This window comes from Myxine glutinosa, chromosome 1 (genome assembly GCF_964187855.1).
Source record: "Myxine glutinosa chromosome 1, kmMyxGlut1.1, whole genome shotgun sequence".
Taxonomy (NCBI): Eukaryota; Metazoa; Chordata; class Myxini; order Myxiniformes; family Myxinidae; genus Myxine; species Myxine glutinosa.
Window position 1 is genome coordinate 58,448,855 of NC_136261.1, and position 23,094 is coordinate 58,471,948.

Genomic DNA, 23,094 nt, shown 5'->3' on the forward strand with positions numbered 1-23,094 from the left:
CCGGGTGTTGTCGGCTTTTTTCTGCTGTCGGGTGTGGTCTTGTTTTGAGTGTCTGCAATTTGCGCTGACTGATGCGCTTGATGGTAATTTACTTTTTGCCGCGCCACTGCTAGTCTTCGACGACAACTGCCGCTACTACCAGCCTACCACGTCTACTTACTACCACGGGTACTCACCCCACCAGTATTTGTATACTACTGCTTGCCTACGACTACCAGTGCCGTTACTGTGAGTACGACTGGCCTTCCAGTGCCAATCCTTCTCGACGACGACTCCCACGACTACTGCCGCTCCTACTACAAAAATAAAGAATTCTCATGTCGAATCCACATTTAGATCTTCACCAATATCGAATCGAATCATCCGTGTAATACCCCCAAACAGTCCACCAAGTTTCGTCCAAATCCGTCGACAACCTTTTGAGATTTCCTGCTGTGTGTCGTTTTTGAACCAATCTCCCAATGGTGAAGAATCAGTCAAAATATTTCTCGGAGCCGGATCCGAATCCGGATCTTCACCAAAATGGAAACATTTCTTCCTTGACACAGATGCCACATTGCTGCCAAATTTCGCCCGAATCCGTCGGCAATTTTGTGAGATGTCTTGTTCAAAAACGGACAGACAGGTGTGAAAACATCACCTCCATGCACCTTGGGTGGTGGAGGGAACGAGGCTCTCACTTGAGGAACATTATAAATCGATCCTTTATGAACATCCAAAGAGAATCTGTTGTTGCCTACGATCATACCACCCTGAATACGCCCGATCTCGTCTGATCTCGGAAGCGAAGCAGGTTCGGGCCCGGTTAGTACCTGGATGGGAGACTGCCTGGGAACACCGGGTGTTGTAAGCTTTTTTTGCTGTCGGGTGTGGTCTTGTTTCGAGTGTCTGCAATTTGCGCTGACTGATGCGCTTGATGGAAATTTAGTTTTTGCCGCGCCACTGCTAGTCTTCGACTACAACTGCCGCTACTACCAGCTAACCACGTCTACTTACTACCACGGGTACTCACCCCACCAGTATTTGTATACTACTACTTGCCTACGACTACCATTGCCGCTACTGTGAGTTCGACTGGCCTTCCAGTGCCACTCCTTCTCGACGACGACTCCCACGACTACTGCCACTCCTACTACTAAAATAAAGTATTCTCATGTCGAATCCACATTCAGATCTTCACCAAAATCGAATCGAATCATCCATGTAATACCCCCAAACAGTCCACCTCGTTTCTTCCAAATCCGTCGACAACCTTTTGAGATTTCCTGCTGTGTATCGTTTTTGAACCAATCTCCCAATGGTGAAGAATCAGTCAAAATATTTCTCGGAGCCGGATCTGAATCCGGATCTTCACCAAAATGGAAACATTTCTTCCTTGTCACAGATGCCACACTGCTGCCAAATTTTGCCCGAATCCGTCTGCAATTTTGTGATATCTTGTTCAAAAACGGACAGACAAGCAAACAGACAGACAGGTGTGAAAACTTCACCTCCATGCACCTTGGGTGGCGGCGGGAACGGGGCTCTCACTTGAGAAACATTATCGATCCTTTATAAACATCCAAAGAGACTCTGTTGTTGCCTACGATCATACCACCCTGAATACACCCGATCTCGTCTGATCTCGAGAAGCTAACCAGGTTCGGGCCCGGATCGTACCTGGATGATCGTACCTGGATGGGCGACTGCCTGGGAATACCGGGTGTTGTCGGCTTTTTTCTGCTGTCGGGTGTGGTCTTGTTTTGAGTGTCTGCAATTTGCGCTGACTGATGCGCTTGATGGTAATTTACTTTTTGCCGCGCCACTGCTAGTCTTCGACGACAACTGCCGCTACTACCAGCCTACCACGTCTACTTACTACCACGGGTACTCACCCCACCAGTATTTGTATACTACTGCTTGCCTACGACTACCAGTGCCGTTACTGTGAGTACGACTGGCCTTCCAGTGCCAATCCTTCTCGACGACGACTCCCACGACTACTGCCGCTCCTACTACAAAAATAAAGAATTCTCATGTCGAATCCACATTTAGATCTTCACCAATATCGAATCGAATCATCCGTGTAATACCCCCAAACAGTCCACCAAGTTTCGTCCAAATCCGTCGACAACCTTTTGAGATTTCCTGCTGTGTGTCGTTTTTGAACCAATCTCCCAATGGTGAAGAATCAGTCAAAATATTTCTCGGAGCCGGATCCGAATCCGGATCTTCACCAAAATGGAAACATTTCTTCCTTGACACAGATGCCACATTGCTGCCAAATTTCGCCCGAATCCGTCGGCAATTTTGTGAGATGTCTTGTTCAAAAACGGACAGACAGGTGTGAAAACATCACCTCCATGCACCTTGGGTGGTGGAGGGAACGAGGCTCTCACTTGAGGAACATCATAAATCGATCCTTTATGAACATCCAAAGAGAATCTGTTGTTGCCTACGATCATACCACCCTGAATACGCCTCGATCTCGTCTGATCTCGGAAGCTAAGCAGGTTCGGGCCCGGTTAGTACCTGGATGGGAGACTGCCTGGGAACACCGGGTGTTGTAAGCTTTTTTTGCTGTCGGGTGTGGTCTTGTTTCGCGTGTCTGCAATTTGCGCTGACTGATGCGCTTGATGGAAATTTAGTTTTTGCCGCGCCACTGCTAGTCTTCGACTACAACTGCCGCTACTACCAGCTAACCACGTCAACTTACTACCACGGGTACTCACCCCACCAGTATTTGTATACTACTACTTGCCTACGACTACCAGTGCCGCCACTGTGAGTTCGACTGGCCTTCCAGTGCCACTCCTTCTCGACGACGACTCCCACGACTACTGCCACTCCTACTACTAAAATAAAGAATTCTCATGTCGAATCCACATTCAGATCTTCAACAAAATCGAATCGAATCATCCTTGTAAGACACCCAAACAGTCCACAAAGTTTCCTCCAAATCCGTCGACAACCTTTTGAGATTTCCTGCTCTGTATCGTTTTTGAACCAATCTCCCAATGGTGAAAAATCAGTCAAAATATTTCTCGGAGCCGGATCCGAATCCGGATCTTCACCAAAATGGAAACCTTTCTTCCTTGTCACAGATGCCATACTGCTGCAAAATTGTGCCCGAATCCGTCTGCAATTTTGTGAGATATCTTGTTCAAAAACGGACAGACAAGCAAACAGACAGACAGGTGTGAAAACATCACCTCCATGCACCTTGGGGGGCGGAGGGAACGAGACTCTCACTTGAGAAATATTATCGATCCTTTATAAACATCCAAAGAGACTCTGTTGTTGTCTACGATCATACCACCCTGAATGCGCCCGATCTCGTCTAATCTCGGAAGCTAAGCAGGTTCGGGCCCGGATCGTACCTGGATGGGCGACTGCCTGGGAATACCGGGTGTTGTCGGCTTTTTTCTGCTGTCGGGTGTGGTCTTGTTTTGAGTGTCTGCAATTTGCGCTGACTGATGCGCTTGATGGTAATTTACTTTTTGCCGCGCCACTGGTAGTCTTCGACGACAACTGCCGCTACTACCAGCCTACCACGTCTACCTACTACCACGGGTACTCACCCCACCAGTATTTGTATACTACTGCTTGCCTACGACTACCAGTGCCGTTACTGTGAGTACGACTGGCCTTCCAGTGCCAATCCTTCTCGATGACGACTCCCACGACTACTGCCGCTCCTACTACAAAAATAAAGAATTCTCATGTCGAATCCACATTTAGATATTCACCAAAATCGAATCGAATCATCCGTGTAATACCCCCAAACAGTCCACCAAGTTTCGTCCAAATCCGTCGACAACCTTTTGAGATTTCCTGCTGTGTGTCGTTTTTGAACCAATCTCCCAATGGTGAAGAATCAGTCAAAATATTTCTCGGAGCCGGATCCGAATCCGGATCTTCACCAAAATGGAAACATTTCTTACTTGACACAGATGCCACATTGCTGCCAAATTTCGCCCGAATCCGTCGGCAATTTTGTGAGATGTCTTGTTCAAAAACGGACAGACAGGTGTGAAAACATCACCTCCATGCACCTTGGGTGGTGGAGGGAACGAGGCTCTCACTTGAGAAACATTATAAATCGATCCTTTATGAACATCCAAAGAGAATCTGTTGTTGCCTACGATCATACCACCCTGAATACGCCCGATCTCGTCTGATCTCGGAAGCTAAGCAGGTTCGGGCCCGGTTAGTACCTGGATGGGAGACTGCCTGGGAACACCGGGTGTTGTAAGCTTTTTTTGCTGTCGGGTGTGGTCTTGTTTCGAGTGTCTGCAATTTGCGCTGACTGATGCGCTTGATGGAAATTTAGTTTTTGCCGCGCCACTGCTAGTCTTCGACTACAACTGCCGCTACTACCAGCTAACCACGTCTACTTACTACCACGGGTACTCACCCCACCAGTATTTGTATACTACTACTTGCCTACGACTACCAGTGCCGCCACTGTGAGTTCGACTGGCCTTCCAGTGCCACTCCTTCTCGACGACGACTCCCACGACTACTGCCACTCCTACTACTAAAATAAAGAATTCTCATGTCGAATCCACATTCAGATCTTCAACAAAATCGAATCGAATCATCCTTGTAAGACACCCAAACAGTCCACAAAGTTTCCTCCAAATCCGTCGACAACCTTTTGAGATTTCCTGCTCTGTATCGTTTTTGAACCAATCTCCCAATGGTGAAGAATCAGTCAAAATATTTCTCGGAGCCGGATCCGAATCCGGATCTTCACCAAAATGGAAACATTTCTTCCTTGTCACAGATGCCATACTGCTGCCAAATTTTGCCCGAATCCGTCTGCAATTTTGTGAGATATCTTGTTCAAAAACGGACAGACAAGCAAACAGACAGACAGGTGTGAAAACATCACCTCCATGCACCTTGGGGGGCGGAGGGAACGAGACTCTCACTTGAGAAACATTATCGATCCTTTATAAACATCCAAAGAGACTCTGTTTTTGCCTACGATCATACCACCCTGAATACGCCCGATCTCGTCTGATCTCGGAAGCTAAGCAGGTTCGGGCCCGGATAGTACCTGGATGGGCCGACTGCCTGGGAATACCGGGTGTTGTAGGCTTTTTTCTGCTGTCGGGTGTGGTCTTGTTTTGAGTGTCTGCAATTTGCGCTGACTGATGCGCTTGATGGTAATTTACTTTTTACCGCGCCACTGGTAGTCTTCGACGACAACTGCCGCTACTACCAGCCTACCACGTCTACTTACTACCACGGGTACTCACCCCACCAGTATTTGTATACTACTGCTTGCCTACGACTACCAGTGCCGTTACTGTGAGTACGACTGGCCTTCCAGTGCCAATCCTTCTCGATGACGACTCCCACGACTACTGCCGCTCCTACTACAAAAATAAAGAATTCTCATGTCGAATCCACATTTAGATATTCACCAAAATCGAATCGAATCATCCGTGTAATACCCCCAAACAGTCCACCAAGTTTCGTCCAAATCCGTCGACAACCTTTTGAGATTTCCTGCTGTGTGTCGTTTTTGAACCAATCTCCCAATGGTGAAGAATCAGTCAAAATATTTCTCGGAGCCGGATCCGAATCCGGATCCTCACCAAAATGGAAACATTTCTTCCTTGTCACAGATGCCACATTGCTGCCAAATTTCGCCCGAATCCGTCGGCAATTTTGTGAGATGTCTTGTTCAAAAACGGACAGACAGGTGTGAAAACATCACCTCCATGCACCTTGGGTGGTGGAGGGAACGAGGCTCTCACTTGAGAAACATTATAAATCGATCCTTTATGAACATCCAAAGAGAATCTGTTGTTGCCTACGATCATACCACCCTGAATACGCCCGATCTCGTCTGATCTCGGAAGCTAAGCAGGTTCGGGCCCGGTTAGTACCTGGATGGGAGACTGCCTGGGAACACCGGGTGTTGTAGGCTTTTTTCTGCTGTCGGGTGTGGTCTTGTTTCGAGTGTCTGCAATTTGCGCTGACTGATGCGCTTGATGGAAATTTAGTTTTTGCCGCGCCACTGCTAGTCTTCGACTACAACTGCCGCTACTACCAGCTAACCACGTCTACTTACTACCACGGGTACTCACCCCACCAGTATTTGTATACTACTACTTGCCTACGACTACCAGTGCCGCTACTGTGAGTTCGACTGGCCTTCCAGTGCCACTCCTTCTCGACGACGACTCCCACGACTACTGCCACTCCTACTACTAAAATAAAGAATTCTCATGTCGAATCCACATTCAGATCTTCAACAAAATCGAATCGAATCATCCTTGTAAGACACCCAAACAGTCCACAAAGTTTCCTCCAAATCCGTCGACAACCTTTTGAGATTTCCTGCTGTGTATCGTTTTTGAACCAATCTCCCAATGGTGAAGAATCAGTCAAAATATTTCTCGGAGCCGGATCCGAATCCAGATCTTTACCAAAATGGAAACATTTCTTCCTTGTCACAGATGCCATACTGCTGCAAAATTTTGCCCGAATCCGTCTGCAATTTTGTGAGATATCTTGTTCAAAAACGGACAGACAAGCAAACAGACAGACAGGTGTGAAAACATCACCTCCATGCACGTTGGGTGGCGGAGGGAACGAGACTCTCACTTGAGAAACATTATCGATCCTTTATAAACATCCAAAGAGACTCTGTTGTTGCCTACGATCATACCACCCTGAATACGCCCGATCTCGTCTAATCTCGGAAGCTAAGCAGGTTCGGGCCCGGATCGATCTCGTTTGATCTCGGAAGCTAAGCAGGTTCGGGCCCGGATCGATCTCGTTTGATCTCGGAAGCTAAGCAGGTTCGGGCCCGGATCGATCTCGTTTGATCTCGGAAGCTAAGCAGGTTCGGGCCCGGATCGATCTCGCCTGATCTCGGAAGCTAAGCAGGTTCGGGCCCGGATCGTACCTGGATGGGCGACTGCCTGGGAATACCGGGTGTTGTCGGCTTTTTTCTGCTGTCGGGTGTGGTCTTGTTTTGAGTGTCTGCAATTTGCGCTGACTGATGCGCTTGATGGTAATTTACTTTTTGCCGCGCCACTGCTAGTCTTCGACGACAACTGCCGCTACTACCAGCCTACCACGTCTACTTACTACCACGGGTACTCACCCCACCAGTATTTGTATACTACTGCTTGCCTACGACTACCAGTGCCGTTACTGTGAGTACGACTGGCCTTCCAGTGCCAATCCTTCTCGACGACGACTCCCACGACTACTGCCGCTCCTACTACAAAAATAAAGAATTCTCATGTCGAATCCACATTTAGATCTTCACCAATATCGAATCGAATCATCCGTGTAATACCCCCAAACAGTCCACCAAGTTTCGTCCAAATCCGTCGACAACCTTTTGAGATTTCCTGCTGTGTGTCGTTTTTGAACCAATCTCCCAATGGTGAAGAATCAGTCAAAATATTTCTCGGAGCCGGATCCGAATCCGGATCTTCACCAAAATGGAAACATTTCTTCCTTGACACAGATGCCACATTGCTGCCAAATTTCGCCCGAATCCGTCGGCAATTTTGTGAGATGTCTTGTTCAAAAACGGACAGACAGGTGTGAAAACATCACCTCCATGCACCTTGGGTGGTGGAGGGAACGAGGCTCTCACTTGAGGAACATTATAAATCGATCCTTTATGAACATCCAAAGAGAATCTGTTGTTGCCTACGATCATACCACCCTGAATACGCCCGATCTCGGCTGATCTCGGAAGCGAAGCAGGTTCGGGCCCGGTTAGTACCTGGATGGGAGACTGCCTGGGAACACCGGGTGTTGTAAGCTTTTTTTGCTGTCGGGTGTGGTCTTGTTTCGAGTGTCTGCAATTTGCGCTGACTGATGCGCTTGATGGAAATTTAGTTTTTGCCGCGCCACTGCTAGTCTTCGACTACAACTGCCGCTACTACCAGCTAACCACGTCTACTTACTACCACGGGTACTCACCCCACCAGTATTTGTATACTACTACTTGCCTACGACTACCATTGCCGCTACTGTGAGTTCGACTGGCCTTCCAGTGCCACTCCTTCTCGACGACGACTCCCACGACTACTGCCACTCCTACTACTAAAATAAAGTATTCTCATGTCGAATCCACATTCAGATCTTCACCAAAATTGAATCGAATCATCCATGTAATACCCCCAAACAGTCCACCTCGTTTCTTCCAAATCCGTCGACAACCTTTTGAGATTTCCTGCTGTGTATCGTTTTTGAACCAATCTCCCAATGGTGAAGAATCAGTCAAAATATTTCTCGGAGCCGGATCTGAATCCGGATCTTCACCAAAATGGAAACATTTCTTCCTTGTCACAGATGCCACACTGCTGCCAAATTTTGCCCGAATCCGTCTGCAATTTTGTGATATCTTGTTCAAAAACGGACAGACAAGCAAACAGACAGACAGGTGTGAAAACATCACCTCCATGCACCTTGGGTGGCGGCGGGAACGGGGCTCTCACTTGAGAAACATTATCGATCCTTTATAAACATCCAAAGAGACTCTGTTGTTGCCTACGATCATACCACCCTGAATACACCCGATCTCGTCTGATCTCGAGAAGCTAACCAGGTTCGGGCCCGGATCGTACCTGGATGGGCGACTGCCTGGGAATACCGGTTGTTGTCGGCTTTTTTCTGCTGTCGGGTGTGGTCTTGTTTTGAGTGTCTGCAATTTGCGCTGACTGATGCGCTTGATGGTAATTTACTTTTTGCCGCGCCACTGCTAGTCTTCGACGACAACTGCCGCTACTACCAGCCTACCACGTCTACTTACTACCACGGGTACTCACCCCACCAGTATTTGTATACTACTGCTTGCCTACGACTACCAGTGCCGTTACTGTGAGTACGACTGGCCTTCCAGTGCCAATCCTTCTCGACGACGACTCCCACGACTACTGCCGCTCCTACTACAAAAATAAAGAATTCTCATGTCGAATCCACATTTAGATCTTCACCAATATCGAATCGAATCATCCGTGTAATACCCCCAAACAGTCCACCAAGTTTCGTCCAAATCCGTCGACAACCTTTTGAGATTTCCTGCTGTGTGTCGTTTTTGAACCAATCTCCCAATGGTGAAGAATCAGTCAAAATATTTCTCGGAGCCGGATCCGAATCCGGATCTTCACCCAAATGGAAACATTTCTTCCTTGACACAGATGCCACATTGCTGCCAAATTTCGCCCGAATCCGTCGGCAATTTTGTGAGATGTCTTGTTCAAAAACGGACAGACAGGTGTGAAAACATCACCTCCATGCACCTTGGGTGGTGGAGGGAACGAGGCTCTCACTTGAGGAACATCATAAATCGATCCTTTATGAACATCCAAAGAGAATCTGTTGTTGCCTACGATCATACCACCCTGAATACGCCCGATCTCGTCTGATCTCGAAAGCTAAGCAGGTTCGGGCCCGGTTAGTACCTGGATGGGAGACTGCCTGGGAACACCGGGTGTTGTAAGCTTTTTTTGCTGTCGGGTGTGGTCTTGTTTCGAGTGTCTGCAATTTGCGCTGACTGATGCGCTTGATGGAAATTTAGTTTTTGCCGCGCCACTGCTAGTCTTCGACTACAACTGCCGCTACTACCAGCTAACCACGTCTACTTACTACCACGGGTACTCACCCCACCAGTATTTGTATACTACTACTTGCCTACGACTACCAGTGCCGCCACTGTGAGTTCGACTGGCCTTCCAGTGCCACTCCTTCTCGACGACGACTCCCACGACTACTGCCACTCCTACTACTAAAATAAAGAATTCTCATGTCGAATCCACATTCAGATCTTCAACAAAATCGAATCGAATCATCCTTGTAAGACACCCAAACAGTCCACAAAGTTTCCTCCAAATCCGTCGACAACCTTTTGAGATTTCCTGCTCTGTATCGTTTTTGAACCAATCTCCCAATGGTGAAAAATCAGTCAAAATATTTCTCGGAGCCGGATCCGAATCCGGATCTTCACCAAAATGGAAACATTTCTTCCTTGTCACAGATGCCATACTGCTGCAAAATTGTGCCCGAATCCGTCTGCAATTTTGTGAGATATCTTGTTCAAAAACGGACAGACAAGCAAACAGACAGACAGGTGTGAAAACATCACCTCCATGCACCTTGGGGGGCGGAGGGAACGAGACTCTCACTTGAGAAATATTATCGATCCTTTATAAACATCCAAAGAGACGATGTTGTTGCCTACGATCATACCACCCTGAATACGCCCGATCTCGTCTAATCTCGGAAGCTAAGCAGGTTCGGGCCCGGATCGATCTCGTCTGATCTCGGAAACTAAGCAGGTTCGGGCCCGGATCGATCTCGTCTGATCTCGGAAGCTGAGCAGGTTCGGGCCCGGATAGTACCTGGATTGGCGACTGTCTGGGAATACCGGGTGTTGTAGGCTTTTTCTGCTGTCGGGTGTGGTCTTGTTTTGAGTGTCTGCAATTTGCGCTGACTGATGCGCTTGATGGTAATTTACTTTTTGCCGCGCCACTGCTAGTCTTCGACTACAACTGCCGCTACTACCAGCTAACCACGTCTACTTACTACCACGGGTACTCACCCCACCAGTATTTGTATACTACTACTTGCCTACGACAACCAGTGCCGCCACTGTGAGTTCGACTGGCCTTCCAGTGCCACTCCTTCTCGACGACGACTCCCACGACTACTGCCACTCCTACTACTAAAATAAAGAATTCTCATGTCGAATCCACATTCAGATCTTCAACAAAATCGAATCGAATCATCCTTGTAAGACACCCAAACAGTCCACAAAGTTTCCTCCAAATCCGTCGACAACCTTTTGAGATTTCCTGCTGTGTATCGTTTTTGAACCAATCTCCCAATGGTGAAGAATCAGTCAAAATATTTCTCGGAGCCGGATCCGAATCCAGATCTTTACCAAAATGGAAACATTTCTTCCTTGTCACAGATGCCATACTGCTGCAAAATTTTGCCCGAATCCGTCTGCAATTTTGTGAGATATCTTGTTCAAAAACGGACAGACAAGCAAACAGACAGACAGGTGTGAAAACATCACCTCCATGCACGTTGGGTGGCGGAGGGAACGAGACTCTCACTTGAGAAACATTATCGATCCTTTATAAACATCCAAAGAGACTCTGTTGTTGCCTACGATCATACCACCCTGAATACGCCCGATCTCGTCTAATCTCGGAAGCTAAGCAGGTTCGGGCCCGGATCGATCTCGTTTGATCTCGGAAGCTAAGCAGGTTCGGGCCCGGATCGATCTCGCCTGATCTCGGAAGCTAAGCAGGTTCGGGCCCGGATCGTACCTGGATGGGCGACTGCCTGGGAATACCGGGTGTTGTCGGCTTTTTTCTGCTGTCGGGTGTGGTCTTGTTTTGAGTGTCTGCAATTTGCGCTGACTGATGCGCTTGATGGTAATTTACTTTTTGCCGCGCCACTGCTAGTCTTCGACGACAACTGCCGCTACTACCAGCCTACCACGTCTACTTACTACCACGGGTACTCACCCCACCAGTATTTGTATACTACTGCTTGCCTACGACTACCAGTGCCGTTACTGTGAGTACGACTGGCCTTCCAGTGCCAATCCTTCTCGACGACGACTCCCACGACTACTGCCGCTCCTACTACAAAAATAAAGAATTCTCATGTCGAATCCACATTTAGATCTTCACCAATATCGAATCGAATCATCCGTGTAATACCCCCAAACAGTCCACCAAGTTTCGTCCAAATCCGTCGACAACCTTTTGAGATTTCCTGCTGTGTGTCGTTTTTGAACCAATCTCCCAATGGTGAAGAATCAGTCAAAATATTTCTCGGAGCCGGATCCGAATCCGGATCTTCACCAAAATGGAAACATTTCTTCCTTGACACAGATGCCACATTGCTGCCAAATTTCGCTCGAATCCGTCGGCAATTTTGTGAGATGTCTTGTTCAAAAACGGACAGACAGGTGTGAAAACATCACCTCCATGCACCTTGGGTGGTGGAGGGAACGAGGCTCTCACTTGAGGAACATTATAAATCGATCCTTTATGAACATCCAAAGAGAATCTGTTGTTGCCTACGATCATACCACCCTGAATACGCCCGATTTCGGCTGATCTCGGAAGCGAAGCAGGTTCGGGCCCGGTTAGTACCTGGATGGGAGACTGCCTGGGAACACCGGGTGTTGTAAGCTTTTTTGCTGTCGGGTGTGGTCTTGTTTCGAGTGTCTGCAATTTGCGCTGACTGATGCGCTTGATGGAAATTTAGTTTTTGCCGCGCCACTGCTAGTCTTCGACTACAACTGCCGCTACTACCAGCTAACCACGTCTACTTACTACCACGGGTACTCACCCCACCAGTATTTGTATACTACTACTTGCCTACGACTACCATTGCCGCTACTGTGATTTCGACTGGCCTTCCAGTGCCACTCCTTCTCGACGACGACTCCCACGACTACTGCCACTCCTACTACTAAAATAAAGTATTCTCATGTCGAATCCACATTCAGATCTTCACCAAAATTGAATCGAATCATCCATGTAATACCCCCAAACAGTCCACCTCGTTTCTTCCAAATCCGTCGACAACCTTTTGAGATTTCCTGCTGTGTATCGTTTTTGAACCAATCTCCCAATGGTGAAGAATCAGTCAAAATATTTCTCGGAGCCGGATCTGAATCCGGATCTTCACCAAAATGGAAACATTTCTTCCTTGTCACAGATGCCACACTGCTGCCAAATTTTGCCCGAATCCGTCTGCAATTTTGTGAGATATCTTGTTCAAAAACGGACAGACAAGCAAACAGACAGACAGGTGTGAAAACATCACCTCCATGCACCTTGGGTGGCGGCGGGAACGGGGCTCTCACTTGAGAAACATTATCGATCCTTTATAAACATCCAAAGAGACTCTGTTGTTGCCTACGATCATACCACCCTGAATACGCCCGATCTCGTCTAATCTCGGAAGCTAAGCAGGTTCGGGCCCGGTTAGTACCTGGATGGGAGACTGCCTGGGAACACCGGGTGTTGTAGGCTTTTTTCTGCTGTCGGGTGTGGTCTTGTTTCGAGTGTCTGCAATTTGCGCTGACTGATACGCTTGATGGAAATTTAGTTTTTGCCGCGCCACTGCTAGTCTTCGACTACAACTGCCGCTACTACCAGCTAACCACGTCTACTTACTACCACGGGTACTCACACCACCAGTATTTGTATACTACTACTTGCCTACGACTACCAGTGCCGCTACTGTGAGTTCGACTGGCCTTCCAGTGCCACTCCTTCTCGACGACGACTCCCACGACTACTGCCACTCCTACTACTAAAATAAAGAATTCTCATGTCGAATCCACATTCAGATCTTCAACAAAATCGAATCGAATCATCCTTGTAAGACACCCAAACAGTCCACAAAGTTTCCTCCAAATCCGTCGACAACCTTTTGAGATTTCCTGCTGTGTATCGTTTTTGAACCAATCTCCCAATGGTGAAGAATCAGTCAAAATATTTCTCGGAGTCGGATCCGAATCCAGATCTTTACCAAAATGGAAACATTTCTTCCTTGTCACAGATGCCATACTGCTGCAAAATTTTGCCCGAATCCGTCTGCAATTTTGTGAGATATCTTGTTCAAAAACGGACAGACAAGCAAACAGACAGACAGGTGTGAAAACATCACCTCCATGCACGTTGGGTGGCGGAGGGAACGAGACTCTCACTTGAGAAACATTATCGATCCTTTATAAACATCCAAAGAGACTCTGTTGTTGCCTACGATCATACCACCCTGAATACGCCCGATCTCGTCTAATTCTCGGAAGCTAAGCAGGTTCGGGCCCGGATCGATCTCGTCTGATCTCGGAAACTAAGCAGGTTCGGGCCCGGATCGATCTCGTCTGATCTCGGAAGCTGAGCAGGTTCGGGCCCGGATAGTACCTGGATTGGCGACTGTCTGGGAATACCGGGTGTTGTAGGCTTTTTCTGCTGTCGGGTGTGGTCTTGTTTTGAGTGTCTGCAATTTGCGCTGACTGATGCGCTTGATGGTAATTTACTTTTTGCCGCGCCACTGCTAGTCTTCGACTACAACTGCCGCTACTACCAGCTAACCACGTCTACTTACTACCACGGGTACTCACCCCACCAGTATTTGTATACTACTACTTGCCTACGACAACCAGTGCCGCCACTGTGAGTTCGACTGGCCTTCCAGTGCCACTCCTTCTCGACGACGACTCCCACGACTACTGCCACTCCTACTACTAAAATAAAGAATTCTCATGTCGAATCCACATTCAGATCTTCAACAAAATCGAATCGAATCATCCTTGTAAGACACCTAAACAGTCCACCAAGTTTCCTCCAAATCCGTCGACAACCTTTTGAGATTTCCTGCTGTGTATCGTTTTTGAACCAATCTCCCAATGGTGAAGAATCAGTCAAAATATTTCTCGGAGCCGGATCCGAATCCGGATCTTCACCAAAATAGAAACATTTCTTCCTTGTCACAGATGCCACACTGCTGCCAAATTTTGCCCGAATCCGTCTGCAATTTTGTGAGATATCTTGTTCAAAAACGGACAGACAAGCAAACAGACAGACAGGTGTGAAAACATCACCTCCATGCACCTTGGGTGGCGGCGGGAACGGGGCTCTCACTTGAGAAACATTATCGATCCTTAACAAACATCCAAAGAGACTCTGTTGTTGCCTACGATCATACCACCCTGAATACGCCCGATCTCGTCTGACCTCGGCAGCTAAGCAGGTTCGGTCCCGGATCGTACCTGGATGGGCGACTGCCTGGGAATACCGGGTGTTGTCGGCTTTTTTCTGCTGTCGGGTGTGGTCTTGTTTTGAGTGTCTGCAATTTGCGCTGACTGATGCGCTTGATGGTAATTTACTTTTTGCCACGCCACTGCTAGTCTTCGACGACAACTGCCGCTACTACCAGCCTACCACGTCTACTTACTACCACGGGTACTCAGCCCACCAGTATTTGTATACTACTGCTTGCCTACGACTACCAGTGCCGTTACTGTGAGTACGACTGGCCTTCCAGTGCCAATCCTTCTTGACGACGACTCCCACGACGACTGCCGCTCCTACTACAAAAATAAAGAATTCTCATGTCGAATCCACATTTAGATCTTCACCAATATCGAATCGAATCATCCGTGTAATACCCCCAAACAGTCCACCAAGTTTCGTCCAAATCCGTCGACAACCTTTTGAGATTTCCTGCTGTGTGTCGTTTTTGAACCAATCTCCCAATGGTGAAGAATCAGTCAAAATATTTCTCGGAGCCGGATCCGAATCCGGATCTTCACCAAAATGGAAACATTTCTGCCTTGTCACAGATGCCACATTGCTGCCAAATTTCGCCCGAAACCGTCGGCAATTTTGTGAGATGTCTTGTTCAAAAACGAACAGACAGGTGTGAAAACATCACCTCCATGCACCTTGGGTGGTGTAGGGAACGAGGCTCTCACTTGAGAAACATTATAAATCGATCCTTTATGAACATCCAAAGAGAATCTGTTGTTGCATCCGATCATACCACCCTGAATACGCCCGATCTCGTCTGATCTCGGAAGCTAAGCAGGTTCGGGCCCGGTTAGTACCTGGATTCTGATCTCGGAAGCTAAGCAGGTTCGGGCCCGGTTAGTACCTGGATGGGAGACTGCCTGGGAACACCGGGTGTTGTAGGCTTTTTTCTGCTGTCGTGTGTGGTCTTGTTTCGAGTGTCTGCAATTTGCGCTGACTGATGCGCTTGATGGTAATTTAGTTTTTGCCGCGCCGCTGCTCGTCTTCGACTACAACTGCCGCTACTACCAGCTAACCACGTCTACTTACTACCACGGGTACTCACCCCACCAGTATTTGTATACTACTGCTTGCATACGACTACCAGTGCCGCTACTGTGAGTTCGACTGGCCTTCCAGTGCCACTCCTTCTCGACGACGACTCCCACGACTACTGCCACTCCTACTACTAAAATAAAGAATTCTCATGTCGAATCCACATTCAGATCTTCACCAAAATCGAATCGAATCATCCATGTAATACCCCCAAACAGTCCACCTCGTTTCGTCCAAATCCGTCGACAACCTTTTGAGATTTCCTGCTGTGTATCGTTTTTGAACCAATCTCCCAATGGTGAAGAATCAGTCAAAATATTTCTCGGAGCCGGATCCGAATCCGGATCTTCACCAAAATGGAAACATTTCTTCCTTGTCACAGATGCCACACTGCTGCCAAATTTTGCCCGAATCCGTCTGCAATTTTGTGATATCTTGTTCAAAAACGGACAGACAAGCAAACAGACAGACAGGTGTGAAAACATCACCTCCATGCACCTTGGGTGGCGGCGGGAACGGGGCTCTCACTTGAGAAACATGATCGATCCTTTATAAACATCCAAAGAGGCTCTGTTGTTGCCTACGATCATACCACCCTGAATACGCCCGATCTCGTCTGATCTCGGAAGCTAAGGCAGGTTCGGGCCCGGATCGTACCTGGATGGGCGACTGCCTGGGAATACCGGGTGTTGTCGGCTTTTTTCTGCTGTCGGGTGTGGTCTTGTTTTGAGTGTCTGCAATTTGCGCTGACTGATGCGCTTGATGGTAATTTACTTTTTGCCGCGCCACTGCTAGTCTTCGACGACAACTGCCGCTACTACCAGCCTACCACGTCTACTTACTACCACGGGTACTCACCCCACCAGTATTTGTATACTACTGCTTGCCTACGACTACCAGTGCCGTTACTGTGAGTACGACTGGCCTTCCATTGCCAATCCTTCTCGACGACGACTCCCACGACTACTGCCGCTCCTACTACAAAAATAAAGAATTCTCATGTCGAATCCACATTTAGATCTTCACCAATATCGAATCGAATCATCCGTGTAATACCCCCAAACAGTCCACCAAGTTTCGTCCAAATCCGTCGACAACCTTTTGAGATTTCCTGCTCTGTACCGTTTTTGAACCAATCTCCCAATGGTGAAGAATCAGTCAAAATATTTCTCGGAGCCGGATCCGAATCCGGATCTTCACCAAAATGGAAACATTTCTTCCTTGTCACAGATGCCACACTGCTGCCTTATTTTGCCCGAATCCGTCTGCAATTTTGTGAGATATCTTGTTCAAAAACGGACAGACAAGCAAACAGACAGACAGGTGTGAATACATCACCTCCATGCACCTTGGGTGGCGGAGGGAACGAGACTCTCACTTGAGAAACATTATCGATCCTTTATAAACATCCAAAGAGACTCTGTTGTTGCCTACGAACATACCACCCTGAACACGCCCGATCTCGTCTGATCTTGGAAGCTACTCAGGTTCGGGCCCGGATAGTACCTGGATGGGAGACTGCCTGGGAATACCGGGTGTTGTCGGCTTTTTTCTGCTGTCGGGTGTGGTCTTGTTTTGAGTGTCTGCAATTTGCGCTGACTGATGCGCTTGATGGAAATTTAGTTTTTGCCGCGCCACTGCTCGTCTTCGACTACAACTGCCGCTACTACCAGCTAACCACGTCTACTTACTACCACGGGTACTCACCCCACCAGTATTTGTATACTACTACTTGCCTACGACTACCAGTGCCGCTACTGTGAGTTCGACTGGCCTTCCAGTGCCACTCCTTCTCGACGACGACTCCCACGACTACTGCCACTCCTACTACTAAAATAAAGAATTCTCATGTCGAATCCACATTCAGATCTTCACCAAAATCGAATCGAATCATCCATGTAATACCCCCAAACAGTCCACCTCGTTTCGTCCAAATCCGTCGACAACCTTTTGAGATTTCCTGCTGTGTATCGTTTTTGAACCAATCTCCCAATGGTGAAGAATCAGTCAAAATATTTCTCGGAGCCGGATCCGAATCCGGATCTTCACCAAAATGGAAACATTTCTTCCTTGTCACAGATGCCACACTGCTGCCAAATTTTGCCCGAATCCGTCTGCAATTTTGTGAGATATCTTGTTCAAAAACGGACAGACAAGCAAACAGACAGACAGGTGTGAAAACATCACCTCCATGCACCTTGGGTGGCGGCGGGAACGGGGCTCTCACTTGAGAAACATTATCGATCCTTAACAAACATCCAAAGAGACTCTGTTGTTGCCTACGATCATACCACCCTGAATACGCCCGATCTCGGCTGATCTCGGAAGCTACTCAGGTTCGGGCCCGGATAGTACCTGGATGGGCGACTGCCTGGGAATACCGGGTGTTGTCGGCTTTTTTCTACTGTCGGGTGTGGTCTTGTTTTGAGTGTCTGCAATTTGCGCTGACTGATGCGCTTGATGGTAATTTAGTTTTTGCCGCGCCACTGCTAGTCTTCGACTACAACTGCCGCTACTACCAGCTAACCACGTCTACTTACTACCACGGGTACTCACCCCACCAGTATTTGTATACTACTGCTTGCCTACGACTACCAGTGCCGCTACTGTGAGTTCGACTGGCCTTCCAGTGCCACTCCTTCTCGACGACGACTCCCACGACTACTGCCACTCCTACTACTAAAATAAAGAATTCTCATGTCGAATCCACATTCAGATCTTCAACAAAATCGAATCGAATCATCCTTGTAAGACACCCAAACAGTCCACCATGTTTCCTCCAAATCCGTCGACAACCTTTTGAGATTTCCTGCTCTGTATCGTTTTTGAACCAATCTCCCAATGGTGAAGAATCAGTCAAAATATTTCTCGGAGCCGGATCCGAATCCGGATCTTCACCAAAATGGAAACATTTCTTCCTTGTCACAGATGCCACACTGCTGCAAAATTGTGCCCGAATCCGTCTGCAATTTTGTGAGATATCTTGTTCAAAAACGGACAGACAAGCAAACAGACAGACAGGTGTGAAAACATCACCTCCATGCACCTTGGGGGGCGGAGGGAACGAGACTCTCACTTGAGAAATATTATCGATCCTTTATAAACATCCAAAGAGACTCTGTTGTTGCCTACGATCATACCACCCTGAATACGCCCGATCTCGTCTAATCTCGGAAGCTAAGCAGGTTCGGGCCCGGATCGTACCTGTATGGGCGACTGCCTGGGAATACCGGGTGTTGTCGGCTTTTTTCTGCTGTCGGGTGTGGTCTTGTTTTGAGTGTCTGCAATTTGCGCTGACTGATGCGCTTGATGGTAATTTACTTTTTGCCGCGCCACTGGTAGTCTTCGACGACAACTGCCGCTACTACCAGCCTACCACGTCTACTTACTACCACGGGTACTCACCCCACCAGTATTTGTATACTACTGCTTGCCTACGACTACCAGTGCCGTTACTGTGAGTACGACTGGCCTTCCAGTGCCAATCCTTCTCGATGACGACTCCCACGACTACTGCCGCTCCTACTACAAAAATAAAGAATTCTCATGTCGAATCCACATTTAGATATTCACCAAAATCGAATCAAATCATCCGTGTAATACCCCCAAACAGTCCACCAAGTTTCGTCCAAATCCGTCGACAACCTTTTGAGATTTCCTGCTGTGTGTCGTTTTTGAACCAATCTCCCAATGGTGAAGAATCAGTCAAAATATTTCTCGGAGCCGGATCCGAATCCGGATCCTCACCAAAATGGAAACATTTCTTCCTTGTCACAGATGCCACATTGCTGCCAAATTTCGCCCGAATCCGTCGGCAATTTTGTGAGATGTCTTGTTCAAAAACGGACAGACAGGTGTGAAAACATCACCTCCATGCACCTTGGGTGGTGGAGGGAACGAGGCTCTCACTTGAGAAACATTATAAATCGATCCTTTATGAACATCCAAAGAGAATCTGTTGTTGCCTACGATCATACCACCCTGAATACGCCCGATCTCGTCTGATCTCGGAAGCTAAGCAGGTTCGGGCCCGGTTAGTACCTGGATGGGAGACTGCCTGGGAACACCGGGTGTTGTAGGCTTTTTTCTGCTGTCGGGTGTGGTCTTGTTTCGAGTGTCTGCAATTTGCGCTGACTGATACGCTTGATGGAAATTTAGTTTTTGCCGCGCCACTGCTAGTCTTCGACTACAACTGCCGCTACTACCAGCTAACCACGTCTACTTACTACCACGGGTACTCACACCACCAGTATTTGTATACTACTACTTGCCTACGACTACCAGTGCCGCTACTGTGAGTTCGACTGGCCTTCCAGTGCCACTCCTTCTCGACGACGACTCCCACGACTACTGCCACTCCTACTACTAAAATAAAGAATTCTCATGTCGAATCCACATTCAGATCTTCAACAAAATCGAATCGAATCATCCTTGTAAGACACCCAAACAGTCCACAAAGTTTCCTCCAAATCCGTCGACAACCTTTTGAGATTTCCTGCTGTGTATCGTTTTTGAACCAATCTCCCAATGGTGAAGAATCAGTCAAAATATTTCTCGGAGCCGGATCCGAATCCAGATCTTTACCAAAATGGAAACATTTCTTCCTTGTCACAGATGCCATACTGCTGCAAAATTTTGCCCGAATCCGTCTGCAATTTTGTGAGATATCTTGTTCAAAAACGGACAGACAAGCAAACAGACAGACAGGTGTGAAAACATCACCTCCATGCACGTTGGGTGGCGGAGGGAACGAGACTCTCACTTGAGAAACATTATCGATCCTTTATAAACATCCAAAGAGACTCTGTTGTTGCCTACGATCATACCACCCTGAATACGCCCGATCTCGTCTAATCTCTAATCTCGGAAGCTAAGCAGGTTCAGGCCCGGATCGATCTCGTCTGATCTCGGAAACTAAGCAGGTTCGGGCCCGGATCGATCTCGTCTGATCTCGGAAGCTGAGCAGGTTCGGGCCCGGATAGTACCTGGATTGGCGACTGTCTGGGAATACCGGGTGTTGTAGGCTTTTTCTGCTGTCGGGTGTGGTCTTGTTTTGAGTGTCTGCAATTTGCGCTGACTGATGCGCTTGATGGTAATTTACTTTTTGCCGCGCCACTGCTAGTCTTCGACTACAACTGCCGCTACTACCAGCTAACCACGTCTACTTACTACCACGGGTACTCACCCCACCAGTATTTGTATACTACTACTTGCCTACGACTACCAGTGCCGCCACTGTGAGTTCGACTGGCCTTCCAGTGCCACTCCTTCTCGACGACGACTCCCACGACTACTGCCACTCCTACTACTAAAATAAAGAATTCTCATGTCGAATCCACATTCAGATCTTCACCAAAATCGAATCGAATCATCCATGTAATACCCCCAAACAGTCCACCTCGTTTCGTCCAAATCCGTCGACAACCTTTTGAGATTTCCTGCTGTGTATCGTTTTTGAACCAATCTCCCAATGGTGAAGAATCAGTCAAAATATTTCTCGGAGCCGGATCCGAATCCGGATCTTCACCAAAATGGAAACATTTCTTCCTTGTCACAGATGCCACACTGCTGCCAAATTTTGCCCGAATCCGTCTGCAATTTTGTGATATCTTGTTCAAAAACGGACAGACAAGCAAACAGACAGACAGGTGTGAAAACATCACCTCCATGCACCTTGGGTGGCGGCGGGAACGGGGCTCTCACTTGAGAAACATTATCGATCCTTTATAAACATCCAAAGAGGCTCTGTTGTTGCCTACGATCATACCACCCTGAATACGCCCGATCTCGTCTGATCTCGGAAGCTAAGGCAGGTTCGGGCCCGGATCGTACCTGGATGGGCGACTGCCTGGGAATACCGGGTGTTGTCGGCTTTTTTCTGCTGTCGGGTGTGGTCTTGTTTTGAGTGTCTGCAATTTGCGCTGACTGATGCGCTTGATGGTAATTTACTTTTTGCCGCGCCACTGCTAGTCTTCGACGACAACTGCCGCTACTACCAGCCTACCACGTCTACTTACTACCACGGGTACTCACCCCACCAGTATTTGTATACTACTGCTTGCCTACGACTACCAGTGCCGTTACTGTGAGTACGACTGGCCTTCCATTGCCAATCCTTCTCGACGACGACTCCCACGACTACTGCCGCTCCTACTACAAAAATAAAGAATTCTCATGTCGAATCCACATTTAGATCTTCACCAATATCGAATCGAATCATCCGTGTAATACCCCCAAACAGTCCACCAAGTTTCGTCCAAATCCGTCGACAACCTTTTGAGATTTCCTGCTCTGTACCGTTTTTGAACCAATCTCCCAATGGTGAAGAATCAGTCAAAATATTTCTCGGAGCCGGATCCGAATCCGGATCTTCACCAAAATGGAAACATTTCTTCCTTGTCACAGATGCCACACTGCTGCCTTATTTTGCCCGAATCCGTCTGCAATTTTGTGAGATATCTTGTTCAAAAACGGACAGACAAGCAAACAGACAGACAGGTGTGAATACATCACCTCCATGCACCTTGGGTGGCGGAGGGAACGAGACTCTCACTTGAGAAACATTATCGATCCTTTATAAACATCCAAAGAGACTCTGTTGTTGCCTACGAACATACCACCCTGAACACGCCCGATCTCGTCTGATCTTGGAAGCTACTCAGGTTCGGGCCCGGATAGTACCTGGATGGGAGACTGCCTGGGAATACCGGGTGTTGTCGGCTTTTTTCTGCTGTAGGGTGTGGTCTTGTTTTGAGTGTCTGCAATTTGCGCTGACTGATGCGCTTGATGGAAATTTAGTTTTTGCCGCGCCACTGCTCGTCTTCGACTACAACTGCCGCTACTACCAGCTAACCACGTCTACTTACTACCACGGGTACTCACCCCACCAGTATTTGTATACTACTACTTGCCTACGACTACCAGTGCCGCTACTGTGAGTTCGACTGGCCTTCCAGTGCCACTCCTTCTCGACGACGACTCCCACGACTACTGCCACTCCTACTACTAAAATAAAGAATTCTCATGTCGAATCCACATTCAGATCTTCACCAAAATCGAATCGAATCATCCATGTAATACCCCCAAACAGTCCACCTCGTTTCGTCCAAATCCGTCGACAACCTTTTGAGATTTCCTGCTGTGTATCGTTTTTGAACCAATCTCCCAATGGTGAAGAATCAGTCAAAATATTTCTCGGAGCCGGATCCGAATCCGGATCTTCACCAAAATGGAAACATTTCTTCCTTGT

The 23,094-nt window shown here is 47.9% G+C and overlaps 6 non-coding genes and 15 pseudogenes across 6 annotated transcripts; all 21 read left to right on the top strand.

The window, feature by feature from the left end:
* Positions 1-734: 734 nt before the first annotated feature.
* Positions 735-853, top strand: LOC144890044 (5S ribosomal RNA). Its single transcript, XR_013622239.1, has one exon. It is a non-coding gene; the product is annotated as a 5S ribosomal RNA (ribosomal RNA).
* A 727-nt stretch (positions 854-1,580) lies between these two features.
* On the top strand, positions 1,581-1,714 carry LOC144890358 (5S ribosomal RNA; annotated as a pseudogene).
* Positions 1,715-2,432: 718 nt separating this feature from the next.
* Positions 2,433-2,552, top strand: LOC144890129 (5S ribosomal RNA; annotated as a pseudogene).
* A 729-nt stretch (positions 2,553-3,281) lies between these two features.
* Positions 3,282-3,400, top strand: LOC144890201 (5S ribosomal RNA; annotated as a pseudogene).
* A 718-nt stretch (positions 3,401-4,118) lies between these two features.
* Positions 4,119-4,237, top strand: LOC144890024 (5S ribosomal RNA). Its single transcript, XR_013622218.1, has one exon. It is a non-coding gene; the product is annotated as a 5S ribosomal RNA (ribosomal RNA).
* Positions 4,238-4,966: 729 nt separating this feature from the next.
* Positions 4,967-5,086, top strand: LOC144890094 (5S ribosomal RNA; annotated as a pseudogene).
* A 718-nt stretch (positions 5,087-5,804) lies between these two features.
* On the top strand, positions 5,805-5,923 carry LOC144889938 (5S ribosomal RNA). The gene has a single exon (XR_013622155.1). It is a non-coding gene; the product is annotated as a 5S ribosomal RNA (ribosomal RNA).
* Positions 5,924-7,666: 1,743 nt separating this feature from the next.
* On the top strand, positions 7,667-7,785 carry LOC144890135 (5S ribosomal RNA; annotated as a pseudogene).
* Positions 7,786-8,512: 727 nt separating this feature from the next.
* LOC144890315 (5S ribosomal RNA) lies at positions 8,513-8,632 on the top strand (annotated as a pseudogene).
* Positions 8,633-9,350: 718 nt separating this feature from the next.
* Positions 9,351-9,469, top strand: LOC144890056 (5S ribosomal RNA). Its single transcript, XR_013622254.1, has one exon. It is a non-coding gene; the product is annotated as a 5S ribosomal RNA (ribosomal RNA).
* A 2,590-nt stretch (positions 9,470-12,059) lies between these two features.
* On the top strand, positions 12,060-12,178 carry LOC144890206 (5S ribosomal RNA; annotated as a pseudogene).
* A 728-nt stretch (positions 12,179-12,906) lies between these two features.
* On the top strand, positions 12,907-13,025 carry LOC144890032 (5S ribosomal RNA). Its single transcript, XR_013622227.1, has one exon. It is a non-coding gene; the product is annotated as a 5S ribosomal RNA (ribosomal RNA).
* Positions 13,026-14,692: 1,667 nt separating this feature from the next.
* Positions 14,693-14,811, top strand: LOC144890210 (5S ribosomal RNA; annotated as a pseudogene).
* A 718-nt stretch (positions 14,812-15,529) lies between these two features.
* Positions 15,530-15,695, top strand: LOC144890326 (5S ribosomal RNA; annotated as a pseudogene).
* A 728-nt stretch (positions 15,696-16,423) lies between these two features.
* Positions 16,424-16,543, top strand: LOC144890202 (5S ribosomal RNA; annotated as a pseudogene).
* A 730-nt stretch (positions 16,544-17,273) lies between these two features.
* Positions 17,274-17,392, top strand: LOC144890302 (5S ribosomal RNA; annotated as a pseudogene).
* A 730-nt stretch (positions 17,393-18,122) lies between these two features.
* On the top strand, positions 18,123-18,241 carry LOC144890254 (5S ribosomal RNA; annotated as a pseudogene).
* Positions 18,242-18,971: 730 nt separating this feature from the next.
* LOC144890224 (5S ribosomal RNA) lies at positions 18,972-19,090 on the top strand (annotated as a pseudogene).
* Positions 19,091-19,808: 718 nt separating this feature from the next.
* Positions 19,809-19,927, top strand: LOC144889941 (5S ribosomal RNA). The gene has a single exon (XR_013622158.1). It is a non-coding gene; the product is annotated as a 5S ribosomal RNA (ribosomal RNA).
* A 1,671-nt stretch (positions 19,928-21,598) lies between these two features.
* LOC144890203 (5S ribosomal RNA) lies at positions 21,599-21,718 on the top strand (annotated as a pseudogene).
* Positions 21,719-22,448: 730 nt separating this feature from the next.
* On the top strand, positions 22,449-22,567 carry LOC144890303 (5S ribosomal RNA; annotated as a pseudogene).
* Positions 22,568-23,094: the final 527 nt, after the last annotated feature.